This window comes from Balaenoptera acutorostrata, chromosome 7 (assembly GCF_949987535.1).
Source record: "Balaenoptera acutorostrata chromosome 7, mBalAcu1.1, whole genome shotgun sequence".
In the NCBI taxonomy this organism is placed as follows: domain Eukaryota; kingdom Metazoa; phylum Chordata; class Mammalia; order Artiodactyla; family Balaenopteridae; genus Balaenoptera; species Balaenoptera acutorostrata.
Window position 1 is genome coordinate 52,240,707 of NC_080070.1, and position 21,599 is coordinate 52,262,305.

General features: G+C 41.7%; 1 long non-coding RNA gene across 1 annotated transcript in view; it reads right to left on the reverse strand.

The window, feature by feature from the left end:
• Nucleotides 1–19,196: 19,196 nt before the first annotated feature.
• LOC103004368 (uncharacterized) overlaps nt 19,197–21,599 on the reverse strand; it is a 93,559-nt gene continuing 91,156 nt past the window's right edge. The window contains exons 4-5 of the long non-coding RNA XR_009008769.1: nt 21,016–21,083; nt 19,197–20,727 (exon numbers count right to left, since the gene is read on the reverse strand). This is a non-coding gene — a long non-coding RNA (uncharacterized LOC103004368). The remainder of the gene's footprint in view (nt 20,728–21,015; nt 21,084–21,599) is intronic.

A 21,599-nucleotide genomic window follows, 5' to 3' on the forward strand; every position in this document is an offset into this window, starting at 1 on the left:
TTCTCCAAGCAATTACTTTTGGTTTACTTTTTTCTAAAGTGCATCAGACTTGATGGTAAGAATGAACACTAAAATTATGTACTGAAAACAAACGAGGCTCTCAGGGGATGGAGCCAAATAAGAGAAACCCAAAGCCTTGGCGCTTACACTTAGTTGAAAAAAACAGACATCATGAGTTTGTCAGCCCTTCTGCATCTATCAGACCTTCTCTCCTAACACTAATTAACTAAGAGAGGGAAACTCAAAGTCTGAGGCAAAGCCTTTGATTTTCAGTTAAGAGATCACATCAACTTTCAGAGGAAATTCCAGATGTCCCTGTATTTCTTCATTATTGAAACTTCTCCTCAGTCTGTATTCCAGAAAAGTTTGAATCATGTTTCTGCAAGGTACAAATTAACAGCCCTGACAAAGACCATGTCAGAGATTTCATTTAAAAACACTATTAAACCAAGAAGGTGGTGGCCAAACTGGAGAGGATGTTTGATCCTCTCCCAATTTTCCACTGCTGCAAAGACAGAAACCAATGGTAAATCATTCTTTATCATTAGTTCTCCTATTTTTTAAGAACAACTCATTTTAGCAGGCATTTCTTTCTTTTTTTTTTTCTTGTCAGGGCTTCATAACATTGGGATGCAGCTTGCAACACTAGAAGGAGAAAACCAAAACCACACCCAGAAATAATCATCTCCCAGTCACTGTAATGGATTATAAATGTTAAAGGGGCCGTCAATTAAATTAGCGTGATGGTGTTTCATAAAGTAGGTAAATCTTTTTTTTTTAGTAAATTTATTTATTTATTTACTTTTTTTTTTTTAATTTTTGGTTGCGTTGGGTCTTCATTGCTGCGCACGGCCTTTCTCTAGTTGCGGCAAGTGGGGGCTACTCTTGTTGTGGCGCATGGGCTTCTCATTGCGGTGGCTTCTCTTGTGGAGCACGGGCTGTAGGCGCGCAGGCTTCAGTAGTTGCAGCATGCAGGCTCAGTAGTTGTGGCGCACGGGCTTAGCTGCTCTGCGGCACGTGGGATCTTCCCAGACCAGGGCTTGAACCCGTGTCCCCTGCATTGGCAGGCGGATTCTTAACCACTGCGCCACCAGGGAAGTCCTAAAGTAGGTAAATCTTAAATGGAGGTAATGCTCTTCTCATTATACTTAGGGATGAGGAGGTAGTGAGACCCAAGACCTTACTACAGAACAGTACCTTTGCTTCACTTCTTCTTGTGCCACCAAATTTAACAGACAATTTGAATAAAACTGTGGCCTCGCATACTCACATAAATTGACTTTTATTGCTAACTGGGGCATACTGAAAAGCATGAGACTAATGGAGCCAAACTTCCCATAATTATTTGATCAATTTGCTATCCCTTTATTTTTAAATTTGTTTTAGAAGAGCAAAGTTGCATTTTCCTCTGTCCTTACTCAACCAGTTGATAGTAGAAAGTTCTTATTATTCCTTTTAAACTCGCAAATGGGATTCTTTATCTTAGAGGCCCAATCACCATTTCAAAGAGAAGATTTTTATTTTTAAGAGATTCTGTTTTTAATTGGCTACTTAGAAAGTCTATTTTGGAAAATGTACATTCTCGCTGGAGTTAACTCAATCTATATAGTTCAAAAAAGGGCAAATTCTACCAGAAGGAAAATAGCATGGACATTGGAATGCAGTTATCTGGGATAATAATACTTAACAACTTGGGGAGGTGGAGGAAGTAGTTCCTCTTTAATATCTCAGCTCAGACTTCCTTTTGTTATCACTATGTCAGTCACATTATGCTCAGAAACAATCACGTGCATACGACAATTGCTTTTTAAGCACCAAGGAACTAGCTGCAGTAATTTCGTTGTTTCCATCCATTCTCCAAATAAAGATATTCCTTTAACACAAAGGCTCAGAGTTTATGAATTTTTCTTTTTTTTTTTTTGAAACTGACAGACACACTTCCATCCACTTGATCACCTTGCACTAAAAGTATAAGAGAAGCAAAGACTGCAAAGGAGCTGGAAGAAATACAGAAGAGCCCTTTGCAACCTTTTGAAATGCCTGAAATAATAATGAACATGTAATGTATAGGCAATAACCCTCCAGTAAAAAAAAAAAAAAAAGACAAACAGAAAAGAGAGCCCTGCATAAAAGCTTGGGTGATTCTACACTTTAAATAAGCAGGTGAGATGTCAAAGCGTTTTTTTGTAGGTGATATCTGTTTAACTGTAATTCTATATGCCATATTATGTGAGAATCTGAGTTTGAGCAAAGCTGGCTTTTTTTGTCTTTAATCCACCCAGGCATTGTGCCGAGAAATAGGGCTCTAGCTGTTGAGGGACATGAAGGGCCACAGGGAGTGAAAGATGAGGTCAACGTTGAATCCTCTCTGCACCAGGACGATTGCGTTTTCCCTGCAGCCTTCGCATCTTGTTGCTCTTTCTTGTAAGTCGAGTCTGCCCCCACGTGGTGAAAGTGAGAGGCTGCTCTCACTTTCCAGGACGCCCTCCTCATTCTTTCTAGGTCAGTGGGAGGATATTTGGAGCATCTGGTCCCTTCACCATTGTCCTATCCATGAGCTGCTTTTTACTGCTTCTCTCCCCTCTGTCCTCCATCCCCCTTTTCTTCTTTTTCTCCTTCCTTTTGTCTTCCTTTTCTTCCCCTCTTCTCCCCTCCCCTTGCATTCCAGAGCTATCCACAGTATTATTATTATGCAGCCCAGCCATGAGGGCTAAAACCAGTACAGACCCTCTGCCAGGGGTGAAGATCTGAACTCTGGTTTAAGGAATTCAGACAATACAGTTTCAATAAATCATTAAAGACTAATCACCCTAAGGGGTACTACCATGACATCAAGATCCTAGCAGACACTGAACAAGAAATTGAGAGATGTGGATTTCTCTGGCCTTGGCTCTGTTCCTGGAATATGATATGGATGTAACATGTTTGTATGAAAATCAAGAAACCTGGACATAAGCACAACTTCACAGAGAAGCAGGAGGCAGGAAGGTAAAGTGGGTTCCTCTGCCCTTGGCAAAGAAAAGCAGAAGGGCACCTAACCAGCTCCTTGGTAAGCCACCCCCCACACACACTCTAAATAATCAAAAACAATGCTCATTAGGCAAAGGCAGCCTCAAGGTAAAGCTCCTTGTTCCCCTCGTGGCCCTGTTCCAACCAGCCTGCCATCCTTAGGGCCATCCTGGGCAACCAATCCATTTTGGGTATCATTTTCATCATATCATCTCCCTACACAGAAATTTTCAAAGATACCTTCAGAGGTATGAACCTTCAAAGGTATATTGCCTTCAACGTCTGAATACCTCGTGCATTCGGGATCTCTTTCTCACGCACACATACCCCACACACTCAAGTTCTCCACTCTAGCCACACTTCTCTCCTGGGTTTCCTCCCACATCCATCGTTTTCTCACCTTCATGCTTTTTCATTTGCTCTTTTCCAACCCAGATTGGTCTGACTCAAGGACCACAGCCTTTTGTGAAGCTTATGTCAGCAGAAGTCCCTTTTTATTTTGCAAAACTGAAACTGCATTAGTGCACAGAGCAGGACAGGTCACCCTGGGACATGTAAGTTGAGGGCATTTCCATACCCATATGAAAGCCTCATATTGAGGTAAAAATATGTGTATTGTAATACAACTGTAATTTACGGAGTTATTAATCTTCCAAGGCAGGCGTAGGGTGGGGGTGAGGAGGGTGAAATGTTCATAAGCTAACAAGAAAGAACTCAAGTGGCTTATACTATTGCCAGAATCCTGAGATGGAATTATGGCCCCATAACTCAAAGTTGCCAGCTCTTTCCATTCTCTAATGGAGGTGTTGGAGGACTGGGCTCCTGCACACTTTCCCTGTTTACTCTCTGGCTTCCACTCCCTTCTAGTCACACCAGGAAGCCCCCTAACTACTTCATGATCTGCCTCAGAGGCAAAAAGCATGACAGTTATTTAAGTTGCACCTTTGTTGAGGAAATGCAGAAGGAGGTCCCCATAACCCTCCCAATCCAAGGACTCGGCACAGGATTATGGCGGCAAAACCTCTCTTTCATAGCAGATATAAATACGGTGAAATGTCCATCCATTGCCCCCAGATCTGGCCAGCACTGATCACTCCCAGGAGCAATAATGCATGGTGCACAAAACACTCACAGGAGAGGGAAGACCTAAATACCACTCAAGAATTACAGCAAATGCTCATTGTTCATCTTTTGGCTATTTCTCTAAGTGTAGTCCATCAGCCCCCTGCATCAGAATCACCAGGAACGATCATTTGCAAATGCAGGTTCCCAGGCAGCATCCCAGACTTATACAGTCAGAATCCTGGAGACAGAGCCTTGGAATATGGATGTGTAATAAGCAATTGAGGGCATTCTTGTCCATTCTTCCAAGTATTTGCTCTGTTTTCCTTCACTATATTTCAGACAGGGCCCATCTCAGGCAGAAACATGCAGTTACTAAATATGTTCAAATCCCTGCTTTGCGGACCCACTTATGCCCCTGAACCTACTGTCCCAAATGCCTTCTGCAACCCTCGGCCCTGAAGGTGTATCCGTGCACTCACACTGCTCCTGGGCCTCCCCTGAAGTTCCAGCCTGGACTTTTCCTGCCCATATGAGCACTCTGTGAGCATCTAGACCTTTCCATCCACTCTCCTGTCCAACAAAATGTATTTCATCTGTGCCTGATATTCCCAGGCTTTTGCTGTTCATTAGATGACATTCATCAATTTAACCTGATGAGGAATCCATGGTAGAGGGTTAATGGGTAGGTACTTCTTACACTTTGGCAGTTTTAAAGGACGTATTCTGGGACAGACAAGGAAAGCTTTGACGTTCTCAATCACATCATTAGGTCTAGACTGAACCATTTGCTAGCAGATCTGAAACTCTCTGCAACTTTATCTCTAAAATGAATTAATAATCCCTATTTATTCCCACAGTAGGACTTCAAAGCACTTCAGAAACAGAAAAGTAGTATATAAAAAGAATTTGTTATTATGATTCATCTCGAGACCAGCCCTGATTCAAAGATATCATGGCCATTGTTTTCCCGATTTCCACTCTCCCAGCAGCAAGCAAAAAATTCTGATTAAGGTCCTTCCAGCCAAGTCTATGTCAAACATGTCCTCTGATTGGTGAGGGTGGCTGGGGCTCCCAGAGCTGGCCCTGCCTGCAGCTCATCCTCTTTGTCCTTCTCTCTCCTCAACATTAGACCTGTCACACCATGTGGATGTGGCCTACTGGGGGTCACCCAGGGAGTCGTACCCCCCTACTTGACAAAAGGGAAAACTGTTCCACAGAAGTGACGAAAGGTCCAAGCAGAGCTAAGGCTGGATCTTCTCTCAACCCAGTACATCACACTGCCTTAAGGTCAGTTTCCAAATGCACCTGAAGATGGCTTTGGGACAAATTCATAGTCCTTAGGCATGTGCCTGTTACTGGCAAAGCCCATTAACAGTTCCCGGGAAATAAAAATAGAATCTGGGTAATAAAATAAAGTCTAACCTTTTTTCTTCGCCTTGGCGCTTCGTCTAGCTTCACTTGCTCACAGGGAGCCACGGGCAGAGGCCTCACACCAGCCCTTCAGACCAGAGTTCCCGTCGCAGAACCGCCCTGCCGACACCTTGACTCGGGACCGTGCGCAGAAGCGCCGGGCACGGGATGACGCGATTCAAGATGGCGGCGGCGGGCTGTGTGCAGAGAGGCTGCGCCCAGCACCGCGATGATGTGGAGCCTGAGCCGTGCAGCCGCGCCCACCCCTCGAGAGCTCCGCCCCCTCCCTCCCCCTCCCCCCCCACCCCCCAGCTGCCCGGGTCTATAAAGCAGCCCTGCCCGCGGCCTGTCGGGGAGGGTGTGTGCTCTAGAGTCTGAGCTTACCCCTCTCCGTTCTCCGATCAAAAGAATAAAGCTTTCCTTTGCTTCTAAACCAAACTTCGTCTCGTTCTACTGGCTTGAATGAAAATGGGCAGAAGGACCCTTGCTGGGGCCCAACTCAAAAGGGTCAGTAATAAGCCCATGTTACCGGGCCCAATACCTTGATTTCACCCCTTCTCCTCATTCTGTGCCTTGGACAATATTGCCCTCTAGACAGCTCTTCCCAGAAGGCATTTCTTTCGATGGTAAAAATATCCTGCAGGAGTGACATAATACATCCAGGTGCTGTAGGAACAGAACCCACTCCCTGTGTTTTGCTGGCCGTTATCCGAGTAGATTAGGGCTTTCTCTGGAGTTCGATGCCATGTTGACATTTGGCTGCCGACTCACTGCCAAAAGCCTTTCATGTGGAGGAGTAAGTACTACAAATGCGGAGATGGATGGGTTGTTAGACTGTCATAGAGTCTGCTCCATACTAAGCTAGGTTCTCACATGGACTATGGAAAGAGATCTCAAAAGTCATGACTGACTCCTCCAGATAGATGGACAAGATAGGCCAGCAGGGCGTCATTCAAGGAAGTTCCTTGAACTTGGACATGTTCAAGGAAGTTTTCTAAACCTGTATTTCAAAAAACTGAGCTCAAGCTTTTGACCTTTAGGTTATATTAGAACACTAAAATGGGCCCCATGGACAGCCTCTGTGCATAAATTGCTGGCACACTGGTGTTCTTAGCCTCAGAACTGCCTTGAATTTTGAGAAGTGCTAATTGAAATGCAATGCACATGTTCTTTAGCCTGAGCCAGAGGGAGAAATGTAAGGGCTGGACAAGGCTGTCAAATAAATATGATGCACAATAGCAACAGTGGTCATATGTAACTAGCCTAGTGAATTTGAAAACCAAATCTGAGAACATTTGGTGGCTTGATTAATTTGCTTTGCCTATTCGCCATCTGTTTTTATCTCCAGGAGGCCAGGGTGGGCAGCCCTGCTTGGTTCTGCTGACTTAGGCCAGCTGGAAACTCTCCTTCTATAGGGATTGGGGGGTGGGGTCTGCAAACGAACAGAGGTCCCTGGTCCCTGCTCTCATCTCACCCTGTGGCTGGGAAATCAGGTTTTGTATAAGCAACTCCTCCCATATGCTTCAAAACTACTTTTACATCACCTACCTCTGTTTAAAAATTGTGTAAACTCACAGGTTCACCTGTTTTATATCTTCCCCTTGCTGATGACTGAGGAGAAAAGTGAGGTCACCTGGTGACAATCAGGCAACTGTTTCTTTTGAGCTGAGCTGTAGAACCTCACATTTGAATTTTGCCTTTTTTTTGGCTGAATTAGTTCATTCTTTTCACAGCAAAGCTTTTCATCAAAAGCCTTATGTAAACTTGGAGAGCAGGGCCCTAGGTAAGCCAGCTTTGCTTTCTGAATTAGGTAATGAAAGTATCGCTCATCTTCCCCTTGTCCTGCTCCCCCGCATTCATACACTTTACTTGCTTCATTCATTCTTCAACAGAAATATAACGAGTGCTTCATATAGGAGGGGCAGTGAGCTAGATACTAGGGATTCAGAAGTGAAAGCACAGGCCTTGGTCTTCAAGGAGCTCACAGGCTAGTAGGGGAAGATAAATAAATGTATGCTACAAATATTATGATAGAGATTTACACAGGATACTCACGGCAAAGATTTATGTCTGCCCACCAAAATCGATTCCACTCTTCTTCCCCAGTAATAGAGTTTTAGCCGAGTGTAGCGCCAGCTCCCCACCCCCAGAACTCCCTCCTGGGCAACTAAGCATGGTCATATGACTAAGGTCTCCCCATCAAGAATACAAGTTGGAAATGTCATTTGCCACTTCCACAGCTAGACCTTAAAACATTGCATGTGTGTTCTATGCCTTCTTGCCCTTTCTTATGGGCTGGAACGTGGATTTGCCTGCAAACTAGGTTCAACTATGCAGAACAAAACAGTGCCCTAAGGGGTGGGGAGAAACAAGATAGAAGGAGGAACCCTGAAGACTGCACAAAGCAAATGGGCCCACTTATCCATCCTGGACTGTTTCGTGAATGAGCAAAAAAAAAGATCTTTGTTCCTTAAGCCACTGTCTTTCTTACGACAGCTTAGTTTTCATTCTAACCAATACAACTCTGTGCTCTACACTTGTAGGACCAAAGCACTGTCTGAAATAGGGGTAAACAATTCATCTGAGATTATATCACACACTGGGTCAACCCACTTCCCCAGCACCTAGCACATGCTCATATCTGCTTATGCAGGCTGACTATGGAAGCACTATTCTTAAAACAACAGGTGCATTGAGTATTAAGGGGCCAGAACCAGAAGGAACATTTGAAATTACCTAGGAAGCACTGTGTAGTGGAAAGGGTATGGGTAGTGGCATCAGAAGAATCTGGGTTTGAATCCTGGGTGTGCTTCTCACTACCTCTGAACCTTGGGCAAGCATCTTAAGGCCTTTAATTTTTAAAGAAGTTTTCTAAATAAGAAGACGAAGGAGGAGGAGAAAATGAATATCTGTCTTGCAGCACGATTGAGGATTATAACAGACATAAAAGGCAAGCCCAGTGCCTGGAACATAGTAGCCTTCTATAGGTGATTATTATCATTAGCATTTTGCAGGCCCTGTGAGAAAAGAACTAAATACTCTCTCACTGCAGAGATCATTCTTTCCTGCACTCACTAAGCCTGCTATTGGCTCAGCTAAAAAGTTTGCCTGGGCTGAAGAAATGTAGAATTTGACCTCCTCACCTACAGAAGCAGGTACAAGCATATTTTACTTTGAACCTTCCTGTACACATCTTCAAATCTAGAATAATGGACCAAACTAACTTACACCAAGAGGACAAATACATTTATTTAAAGCAGAGGAGAAGAGAGTCGACTCCTCGGTAAATTTATTTTAATGCCAAATTTTGAATCACTTTTTCCTAGATGTCCGTTTCACTGGATTATAAATGTGGCAAAAGCAGAAACCATGCATTGTTCATGCCGACTTCCTCCAACTTAAAACATCTCACACCATGGCATGCATTCTGCAAACATTCAATAAATATTAAATGTCATATAATTTTAGAGCTATAAAAGTCTTTAGAGATTATCCAATCTTGCTCTCATCTTTCAGATTAATTTCTTCATCCACTCATTCAGTCAATATATATTTATCTGACAGCACTATAATGTGCTGACAGATTGGGCTGCACAAGAGATGTGGAACGTGACATCACAACTGGGTAAAATGACTTGCTCAAAGTCAAGCTATTAGAATTAGGAATAGCACGTAGGTCTCCCAACGTCAGTGGTCTTCTTATAGTGTCTTGAGCACACCAAGATCTTGCTCAGTGGGATCTTTGGCCCTTTTAGTTCCCCGCTTCCCCCAGATCTTTACAGGGCTGTCTGGTCATCCTTCAGGGCTCTGGTCAAAGAGACTTTGCTTGATCGTCCCAATTAAAGCCTTTTATAGCTTCCTTTCCACAGCTGATGACAAAATCAGGCCATTCGTAATTAAAACAACCCTATGTCGAATATTCTAAAAGTTAAAAACTCTATGAATAAAAATATCCTTAATATTTTCGTCCCTCAAAGTCCTACTCCCCTGAAGGAACACTAGGAAGACCGTGACCCCCTTTCTTCTTAAATTGTGTCCAAATCTTCTTTAAATGTGGATATTTTACCTTGTCTATTGTGATTGCTCATTTCTTTTTAAACTTTTTCCAGGAAATGTTAATGCTTTTCAACATGTATTTATTATGCTGTGTGTATATATGTAACTATGTGTGTGTTTCCCCATGAACAGCTTGTGGGAAAGTTACAGATATAAATATGTGAGTATGTATTTCTTTCAAAAAATCAAGAACACGCTCTCTTATAACCACAGTACAGTATTACTCAAGGATCCAATCCAAGACCATAAATCTCCTTAGTCTTCTTTAGTCTGGAAGAATTCTTCAGTATATCTTTGTCTTTCATGACCTTGACATCTGGAAGAATATAGGTCAATTATTTTGTAGTATGTCTCTCAATTTGGGTTGGTCTTATATTTTCTCAAGATTAGATTCAGATTATATCTTTTTGACAGGAATCTCACAGATACTATGTTCTTCTCAGTGCATCTTTTCAGGTAGCACACAATTTCCATTTATCCCATTCCTGGTGATGTTAATTTTCATTACTTGGTTAAAGGGGCTAGATTTTGCCACTGTAGTTACTATTCTTTTGCTGTGTAATAAAAAGCATTTTGTGGAAATAAAATGAAAAGAAGGAAGAAGTCACCACTTCCAAGCAATTTTGAAATCTGGCAGGGCAAATTCTAATAGGTTTCAATGCATGGGAATAATCCTCTGGGCCTGAGGCTTTGCTCTTGGAGTAATTCCTTCTTTTTCTTGAAAGGTATCACATGTTTGCAGATGAGTAGGGTTAGGGTTAGGGGAATTAAGAGATACAAATGAAAATGTATCAAATAAGCTACAAGGATATATTGTACAGCACAGGGAATATAACCAATATTTTATAGTAACTATAAATGTAGTATAACCTTTAAAAATTGTGAATCAGGGCTTCCCTGGTGGCGCAGAGGTTAAGAATCCGCCTGCCAATGCAGGGGACACGGGTTTGAGCCCTGGTCTGGGAAGCCCTGGTTGCCACATGCCATGGGGCAACTAAGCCCGTGTGCCACAACTACTGACCCTGCGCTCGAGAGCCCACGAGCCACAACTACTGAAGCCTGCCAGCCTAGAACCTGTGCTCCGCAATAAGAGAATCCACCGCAATGAGAAGCCCATGCATGGCAATGAAGACCCAATGCAGCCAAAAATAAAATAAATTAATTTTTTAAAAAATTGTGAATCACTATGTTGTACACCTGAAATTTATATAATATTGTACATCAACTATACCTCAGTAAAAAATAAACAAGCAAAGATACAAATAAATAAATAAAAGAAGAAAAAACCAGAAAAGAAACATAGGCGGCGTCACCAAGTACTTTCAGCCTTAGCCTCCATACAGTGCATAACCCAAGACTGCTCAGGGAGAAGCATGTAAATTTCTATCAGTCAAATTGAAACAAGGTTGTGCCAGGCTGTGTGTCTATAACCATCGATGGCATCAGACACTGCAGAATAGTTCAGAACCAATCATGTCCAAGGTCTCTTTTGCCCAGGCTACCGCCTACCTGTAAAGCATACCAACCAAGCTGACCTGGGTTTGCTGTTAGAGAAAACAAACACATAACAAACCCAGGAATATCCAGGGTGGAATCCCAAATTTTCAAAATAGGTATATATAACTCTCTACTCCTTTTGTCATGACCACTGACCAGGAGTGGCCAAGAGGAATAAATCCTTCTTCAAACAGCCACGTTAAGTGACCAAATTGCCTTACTTAAGTATGTGGGCCAGGAAAAGATAAGAGATAAAAAATCAGAAACCTTTTTTAGTTGATTTTTAAGATTGCCATTTCGGCACTCAACAATACTGCTGATGGTAGAGAATATGGAATGTCCATCAAATTCTTTGACTATTAGCCCATTGTTGGATGGTCTTTGCAAATGATCCAGAAAGCCTAACAACACATGACACAGTTTAGTTGTAAAGGCCACAATGATGTGGCTAGAGTTGGCTAATTGGACTGGAATAGCAATACCATACCCTGACAAAATGTTAAAGCAGAGAAGCAACATCAGTAGTCCCAAAACGGGGTCAAAGATTCAATGTAGTCAATCTGCCAGGAACAGACAGAGCTAATATTCCATGTAATGTGGCCTCCATCACCACAGAACAAATAGGCCAAATTTTTGCAGGAGTCACTAGTCTGGTATGCAGTGGAAGCTTCTGCATCCATGAGAAACATCCTTTACAGTGTGCCCAGTCTGTGATGGTGGATGTGTTACCATGCCCAGTACAATGATGAAACCAGATGGCAATGGTGGCGATCTTGATCAATAGCCTAATTCTAGTTCATCTGAGCAAAAAACAGACCTTTACCATCACCCAAGTGATGTCTGATGGGCAGACACGATGTGTTTACCCAGTTCATGACACAAAGAGGAATATCTTTAATCTACCAGTCTTAGTTTTCCAAGTGGCAGACCAACTGGCTAGGCCATTGGTAAACAACCCAAAAGTCATTAGGGGTCCTTAAGAGCGTTGTCCAAGGCAAAGGTGGTTTAGCACATTGTGCTGCATTTGGTCTTCCAGAATTGTCATTGGGGTTGGATGGCTGCTGCCACCTAGTGAACACCATCAACTTTCAACTTTGCTGAACCATCGGTGAGCTAGATAACTCTAGTGAGACCACAGGCTTGATTATTCACAGCACAGCAAGCATCATGAGTGTTAGCATGCTTACTGGGTTCCCCTTGCCCCCAAATCCCATGAGAGCAATGTGAAGGACCCAGATAGGTACCCACATATGAAGCCACAATACATGCATATAAAGCATCATTACCAATTAGACATTCAGCAGTGGAAACCACAACAGTACACTGAATTGACCCAGGAGTCCCACCCAGTAGGCCACTTTAGCTACCCTTCCCCGCTTCGAATAGTGCCCAAATAATGAAGTGTGCTGTGTTATGCGAGAGAAACACTTACCTTCAAAAATCTACCAATTTTATAGCAAGTAGTAAGCAAGTTCGCTTTTTGTCCCAGAGGGAGACGTTATCTCGTCCTTCAAAGTTGTTCACTGTAGATACAACCCTAAGAAATAGCCTGGGTTAAGAGAGGTCAGTCTTCCATTCTTGGCATACTCAGCAAGATGCATAGAAGCAGGAGAGACCTATGGTGGTGTTTCTCCTAACAATAACCACCCCTCTGGAGAAAAGTAATAATTTTAAAAGGTCTGCACTGTAGCATTCATTTACCGATTTCCTGGTTTAAATACTCCCACCATGGCTGACTTCAAGCTACCACTGTGACATCGTTCAAGTCAGGGTTGGGAAGAGATGAATCACCACTTGCTAAACCTCCCATTGGTAATTCTTACTTGAATCAATTATTACTGTGATTATTGCCCTTGACTTTGAAGTACATATCTGAATCTTTTATTAGTTCTGTACACGATTTCACATACTATTATTTCCCCTTTTTTCGAAATGTATTCCTGCTTAGCTTTTCAAGTGTATATTATCAACTTTATATAGTTTGTTTACATGTAGTACAAGAGCCTCCCTCCTCTGAGGATCCTAAAATAGTTTCTGGAGAAGTCTAGGGGGGAAATATTGGGTTATACTCATAGATTAAAAAGAATCCATAAAATTGAAATGTTGAGAAGTGGGGTGTGAAAGTTCAAACCTCTGGCTGGTAGTCAATCCCTTGCATTTCTTTCTGTATCTTTAGTAAACCATCAAACCCATGTTTATAAATTTCTGAGTCTGTGGTCATTTTCTCCAACATTACCTGGTTTTAATTTTCTTCCTAGTATTTATTACTCTCTTAAATTTCCTGCCTTTTTTTTACTTTGTTGATGACCTTACTGCCTTTAGAATGCAAAAACAAGAATTTTGTCCATCTTGTTTACCACTTTATCCCCACACCTAGAATAGTGCCTAGCGTGTGAAAGATAATAAATATACAATCAGCAAATGAATTCTGCTTCCTGTCCTAGTACCTCTTCCACCTCATTAGGCTGCCTCTACATCCAGTCACTTTTTTGCGTGGTGCTCACTGCAGATAGCAATCAAGGTGCCAAATAGAAGCTCCAAGTGTTTCCTTCATAATTAAACCTTGATTGGGTTTCAGGATATCTGATATCTCAGTGCTGCCACTCATACACTAAGTCAAATTAAACAAGTCATCAAACCTTTCTGTGCCTCAGTTTCCCCATCTAGAATGCTCAAGGATCTCTGAAAGCATGGCTTCAGTTTTCATTGTTGTCTCTGGGACCATGCAGTGCTGAGTATGTTATCAGTGGGTTTTCGTCTCATTCTGATAATATCTTTGCCTCTGGACGGTGGTGGGAGAAGAGATGAACAGCTGTAGTCTTGCTTTACTGTCACCAATGGAGTGATTCAGAAATTCTGAAGATTCTTTGAAGGCAATTTCTCAACTTCTCTTTAACCAGGATTCAAACCATTCTTCTGACATGTATCCCAAACTCATCCATTATTTCTTCTATAAAGTGGGGCCGATAACACCTACATCACAGGGTTGTGGTGACAGTTAAATTAGATAACCTAAATCAGTGGTTCTCAAAGTGGGGTCCCTGGACCAGCGGCACCAGCATCACCTGCCAACTGCTTAGAAATGCATATCCTTGGGCCCCACCCCATACTGAAGCAGAAACTCTGGGGCTGCCCAGCTGCATTGGTTAAAAAGCCTTCCAGGTGATTCTGATTTACATTAAAATTTGAGAACCACTGACAGAGATGAAATCAGTTGACACTTGTTTGACCTTCAAGTGTCTGCTTTTCACTTATTCATTCAGATTTATTAGCCACCCAAACCAATACCAGATAAGCTGCAGAATTATTTGTCCTCACCCCACTTGGCAGATGTGAACAGTGGGTGGGAGACTTGGGAGTAGACCCTGCTCTAAAACCCAATTATAAACACTCTGGGCTGCTTTTGCTCTTGTCCACAATTATCGCAATTTGACAAAATTTTACCTTCATGTTTATATTTTTCTTCCTCCTATCTTTTTATTTGTCAAGGAGTTGGTTCAACAGACATTTTGTGCTTCCATGAGTAGCTAGATGGTTGCCTGCATGGCAGATTTTAGCAGCTGGTGGGACACAAAGAGCACAGGCCTCAGAATCAAACAGCCCTCAGTTCACACCATCTGGATGGCACTGGACAAGTTAGTCTTGGGGAAGCCTGAGTTTTTCAAATGAAAAATGGGGTTAATCACAAGAAAAGCCTCCATTTATTGAGTATCTCCTAGGTGCCAGGCACTATGCTAGGCATTTCACATTTGATGTATATTACCTCATTTAAACCAAAACCATGAGTTATGGGGTTTTTTCTTTAAACATATCTTATTTAAATACTTCTAACATTTTCAACATGATTTTGCAACATTCAGGGCCCATCATTTCCTTTTTCAATGTAATTAAATGATAGTAAAGACACTTGGTGAGAAAACAGCACCTAATTAATAACTAGCTTTTCGGCAAACTCTGCTAGAATGCTTCAATTCCATTAAGTGAGTGATATCAGTTGGAAAAATGAGGCTAATTTTGCAGCAGTTTTAAAGAAAGAGGAAATAACCTTCAAATGGTGGTATATCTGTGCTTTGCAGTAGAAGTTCTTAGTTCATACTTAATTAAAAAGCAAGTTGCTCTTGAATGTTGAAAATCCTGGAAGAGTTTTTTAAAGTAATTTAATGTAGCATTTTATGGTTGCTTTTGCAGTTTAGAATTTGCGATGGATATCGAGGGATGTATATGCCTTCTGATCCCTTAGATTTAATCAGACTTCTCACTTGCTTGCTTGCATAATGGTTTATGGTACCTTTGATGATTTGCCGCCAACCTAGCACTTTTAATAATTTACTGTAAAAGCATTTAATTTTTAATGGACAAGAATGGGTAAGAGGTAACTTTTGCATTGGTAAATGCTCTCCTGAAGACTGGAAAAAAGGAACAGTATGTTTAAATTCCAAACACTATTGAAAAACATGAGTCTTTTATTACCAAAATCAAATGCATAATTGAAAAACATACCTAACCCAAAATTATTGTTCATGCCTTATTTAACCAGAAGATAGCATTGCTTTCATGATGCTATCATGAGGACATTTTTTTCAAATTCTCATTTTTTTCTTATCTTCCATGCTGTTTTCAATATTCTGTTCCACTAGACAAAGCGTACCTGCCACAGGGTGAGAATATATGTAATTTTATTACATCTTGCTAATCAAGAAAAGCCCAACAAAAGAATAGTTTGTAACATCTGCTTCATAAAAGAAATATCACTTTATATTCATTTTCTTTAAAAGTTTTTCTAAGATCTCCATGTAATGTGCATACCTAGGAATGATTTCACAACTAGTCTTAAAAATATCAGAGTTTCCATGTGGAAAGAAAAATGGGAAGATGCCAGGGTAAATATTTTTTAAGACTTGATGGAGGACAAAACATATCTTGCCTTCAGAGGCACATAAAACAAAAAATGTTGCAATTTCCAGATAATCCCTTTTTCAGATATGCCATGTGTAAAAAATAAGAATGGCTTCACAGGACTGCTTTCTGGGGAATCAACTAACAGCCTACAGCCCTGGAAACTTATTCTACCCTTCTAACATTCCACAGCTGACTGTCCCCAGGCTTACCCTGAAATGGGCTACAGGGAGAACTCTGATGGTCAAGGGACCAAGTCTGAGCTCTGTTTCTGGAATGCCTTTGGAATTCAGACATCAGAGCAGTTGCATGAGAATGTGAAACTCATTCTCTTTGTTTTGGCCTTCAAATAGTCTCAAGTCTAAACCCTGCTACAGAGGATTGGTTCCCAGGAACCCCTGGTACTTAGCCAAGGAGTTTGTGCTCTGTCAAACTTACCCCATCTAAAGATGAGGGTTTGAAGATCTAATCACTATTTCCATGCTTGGTTTCCTGGGATGAAGCAGCAGGTGCCAGACTTAACTGATAAACAAGGACTCTATCTATTGCCCACCATCTTTTGGCTTCCTGGCAGGGGTTATATATAAAACAACTCCTTTCTTTGTAAGCCAGATATTCATCTCCACCCCAGCTAATGAACAGAAACTTCTAGGTCTAATCAGGTGTTCCCCAGATTTGAGAAAGCAGGAATTGCTCCTGAGCAAATTCAGGTGCACCTGAGTTGGGTGGCTTTAACAATCCTGTGCACACATATATTTTTCTTCTCTCCAGCTCTCTTAAATTCTTTATATCACATCACCAACGTAAACTTTCAGAGGTAGAGAGCCCTTAGAGATCATCAGCAATCCACAAACTTTTCACCTGAAGAAACTCTGAGCTAGCTAACTTGCCAAGGTTACAGGGAAGATGGGAAACCAGAGTTTACTAAATTGAGTGCTTTTCCCGTTACATCACATGGTCTCCCTCTCCTCTTCCTCTGTCTCTTTCTTCCTCCTCCTTTCCCTCCCCAACTACGGTCATCCCTTTTGGTTTTGTTTTAGGCCTCCCGTGGTGCCAACAGTACCTATGAGTGTCACTTAGCTACAGTGGTAGTCTTCATTGATAAAAACATTAAGTGGGGAGGTGGGGAGAGAGCAGGTGTTCCTGACCCCAGTCTAACAACCTTTCTGGCTTAACCCTATTTTTCCTCCTCCTCTTCCAATCAGGTGTGCTGCCTCTTTTTTTACATTCTGACAACACTTCACAGTGAGCTTCTTAACCCCAGCTAATTTGCCAGCCTAGTATCTATGACAGAAACATAATTAAGTTTCCTGGGCATATTCATTCCTCTTAATGTCCTTAGTAGGTTGGGGCTTTGTGAAACATCTTCAAAAGAGAACAGGGTAGGGCTTCCCTGGTGGCGCAGTGGTTGAGAGTCTGCCTGCTAATGCAGGGGACACGGGTTCGAGCCCTGGTCTGGGAAGATCCCACATGCCACGGAGCAGCTGGGCCCGTGAGCCACGGCTGCTGGGCCTGCGCGTCTGGAGCCTGTGCCCCGCAACGGGAGGGGCCGCAATAGTGAAAGGCCCGCGCACCGTGATGAAGAGCGGTCCCCACACCGCGATGAAGAGTGGCCCCCACTTGCCGCGACTGGAGAAGGCCCTCGCACGAACCGAAGACCCAACACAGCCAAAAATAAATAAATAAATAAATAAAGTAGCTATAAAATTTAAAAAAAAAGAAAAAAAAAGAAAAAAAAAAAGCTACTCTTTAAAAAAAAAAAAAGAACAGGGTAGTGTAGAAAAGACTGTTATAAGTGTAGCCTTCTGGGTCCTTACACCCTCCAAAATTTATGCCAACCAAATATACGAAGTGATACACCAAAGGGTTAACATTGGCATTGAACTAGAGCAGGGTAGAGTCAGGGAGGGAGATTATTATCTTTATTCTAGCCCATCTTTATCTTTTCAAAGATGGGAAAAAAAAACAGAAAGGAAGGAAGAACAAAGGAAGGAAGGAAGGAGGGGAGGAAAATATGCCTAAACCACAATAAAATTTATAAGCTTGAAACTTAAGAGTATATCAGAAAAATGTTTTAAATATTATAAATAAAAGGGCTAAAAGCATAATATAGCCTAATCTGCAATTCTTTTAATCTATAATGCTAGGTTTTTGAGGAAAAGTAAAAGGGTCTATAAATGTCATTTTTTTTTCCTTTAGCAGTTAAATAAAGGAAAATTCTGAGTTATGGACTGATAGTGAGTATAGATATGAAAAATATCTCTGCTATGAATGGGTACTAGAATTTTTCATATATAGTAGACTACTCATGTCTATACAAGGGGAAAAAACAGACTAAATAACAGTCAATCTTGTATTTTTGGCAGACTAAATGATTAACCATTTCACATCAGAGTCAATCTCAATCTAATCAACTGTATGGGAATTAGTCACTATAATGGAAAAATTACTTAACTCAGAAGGATTCATTCATTAATCACATATCAACACCCCAGAGAGATAATTTTTCTGCTTAAGTTCCCAAGCTTTACTTACTCATTCATTCCTTCAGCAGTTATTTGTTGAACTCTTACAATGAGCCAGGTGTTCTGTAGGACACTGAGAGTAAAAACACACTCCTTCAAATAAAGAAATTGTAGACTAGAAGGGGGAAATTAAAAATAAATAACTCATGATCTAAACACTGATATGGACTTGAAAAAAAATGCTATGGGGGTAGGGGGTGAAGGGAAGAACTACATATTCATTCTAGGGCAAGTGGAGAAATCTTCACGGAGGAAGTAACATCTGAGTCAGAACTTAAAGGATGAATTGGAGTTCATCTCAAAGTTCCCAGTGAAAACCAAAGCTTAAAAATCGAGGAGGGGGGCTTCCCTGGTGGAGCAGTGGTTAAGAATCCGCCTGTCAAGGCAGGGGACAAGGGTTTGAGCCCTGGTCCAGGAAAATCCCACATGCCACGGAGTAACTAAGCCCGTGCACCACAACTACTGAGCCTGCGCTCTAGAGCCCGCGAGCCACAACTACTGAAGCCCGCGCTCCTAAAGCCTGTGCTCCACAACAAGAGAAGCCACCGCAATGAGAAGCCCGTGCACCGCAACGAAGAGTAGCCCCCGCTGGATGCAACTAGAGAAAGCCCGCGTGCAGCAACGAAGACCCAACGCAGCCAAAAAAAAAAAAAAAAAAAAAAAATCAAGGAGGCCCAGTTTATGAACACCTCCACTAGGCCAGCATTTCCAAATGTGTTTATAGATCTTATTTGAAAAAAGGGATTTCATGGTCAAAAGAAAGTTAGGAATGCTAGAGTCTACCCATTAAATAATTTTCTTTACAGCAGGACTTCTCAGAACCTTTATACCCCAAAACGGATACCAACTAAATACATGAAATGATACCCCAAATGTTGACATTGGTTACTGCATGAGTGGAGAACTGGAATAGAATGAAACCAATGCACATCACGAATTTAAAGACATAGTGCAGTGATTCCAGGCTTAAGGAAAGCCCCCTCTTCCTTATAGAACTTGAGGGTCTACATGTCTGTGTACACAATTTATGTCTGTATTCGTAGTCTGTACTTATGAATTTATTTTCATGTGTGTTTTGGGCTAAGGTAAGAAAAGGTGATTATATGCTCCCTAATGAATATTCAAATTTCTGCTGAAAAAAGCAGCAGATGAATCTTAACATTTATTATTACTGGCATTTATTATATTGGTATCAACACTGCAATCATTCTCATTCCAAAAAGACTGTCATTGTCTTATAGGATTCTAGAGAGACTCAGCCACCATTTTGTGGGGTGTCAGTGTTAGAAGACTACGAAACCCGGAGTAAGATGAACAATACACATGCATATGGTTGATAATTGTGTACTAGATAACTAAATCAAATAGCAACCCAGAAATCACTTTTTTCCTTGTATAATGATTAACGAATAGATTAAGAATCAGATCTTCCCTTCATACTCACTGCATGTATGAAATAGTATGTGTTGAATTATGCTTTTTCTATTTGTGAAAAAAAGTATGATGAAGTATATTTTAAGGAACACTAAATATTAATAAAAAGGGGAAAATGCAAATGGTCTAGATGACGTAATTAAAGATGAATGACCCGGTGGGTCACTATTCCTGTGAACAAAACTTCAGAAACTGCAGATAAAGAAAGACTTCAAGTCTCCCACATGACACTATTTAAAGCATGTGCTGCCTGTATAATAGGCTGGAAAGGGACTATTCATTTGATGAAGGGAGACTTAGATCTATGACTTACATTATCATGATGAATCCTATATTAATATTAAAGTTCTATCCATCACATTGGAAATTTCCCTAGAGGGTTTTTAACATTTCCCTGGTGACTGCCTTAATATGTATATCAATGCCATCCTGAGAGGCCAGAGCAGAATCTCTGCTTATAACTTTTTCTACATTACATTTTTTCCCACTTTATTTCTATGCAAATTGAGTCCTTTTTAGTTTTAGAAAAAAGTTGCCCTCTCTTCAGATAATCCGAGTTCATACTGCTCTCACAAATGCTCTCATTCAGCCATCCCATACGGTTTCCTATTTCCCTTTTCTTCGCTGATAGTAAAATTAGCAGCAGTAAGAGGTCTTCTCTGTAGGCTTAGGAAACTTGACTCAAGCTGTTAGTACAAGCAATAAATGCTGGCCAGCTTATGTTTTGTAGCCTGTAAAATGTTGGATACTGTAGTTCAGATTCTTTGGTCAGTGGCCACAGTCTTCAAAGGTCACATTTCATCAAAATCACTTCAGCAACTGCTGTTCAACATGCCTGTCCAAAGAGAGAGAGAGGGTGATGCAATCAGATCACGTGGGAAAGGAGTCTCTCGGTACTAATTTGCAGTGTATTAGGAACAATGCTGCCCCAGGTTCCCAGGTGTAACAATAATCTCGGGATCTCCTTGACCCTAATTACAAGATGCTCCAAGTTGAACTGCATTTGAGATTTGGAGTGGGGGTGAAGGAGAAGAATAACAGGCCAAGAATCATTCACTAGGCCTGATTCCTTCTTCTGTGCCAGAAAGAAAACCTAAAAGATAAAAGTCCATCGTCTACCAACCTTCCAGTTATGCTCTCCTCTCTCCGAGGCTGCACCCCACCTTCTCTTCCTCCAGCCCACAGTGAACTCTAGAAGATAGTAAGAATAATAGCAGCAGTGGTAGCAGCAACTAGTACCCATCCCTTTGGGGGAACTTTCTGGGCTGATGACTCAGCCAGCCCTGCAGAGCATTTGCTCAGCTTTTTCTCCAAGTGGGCTGGTCAGAACCTTTGACTGGACCACTGAACAGAGAGCACGTGGACACTGAGAGGCTACCCTTCACCCCACAGCTTAATTGTGTTCCAGACGTAGCCAACCGACATCACCCTCCCCAACTCCCTTTTCACAATTTACACCTCAGAATGCTTCCCGGAGGAGGGTGTATGCCCTCTGCCCAGGCTCTCTCCCGAGGGAGAGGGGTCAGCATAATGCAGAGGATCCTGAACTCTCTTTACTGTTATGTAGTTTGAGGAGAGGGCTGTGGAACCAAACACTCAGCCTCTTAGATGGAGACCATCTACTGCCAGCAATGCAAGGGAGAAATTACCTGGCAGATTTTTCATTTGAAAAACTTTATAAATTTTTAAATCTTACTCTTTCAGAAT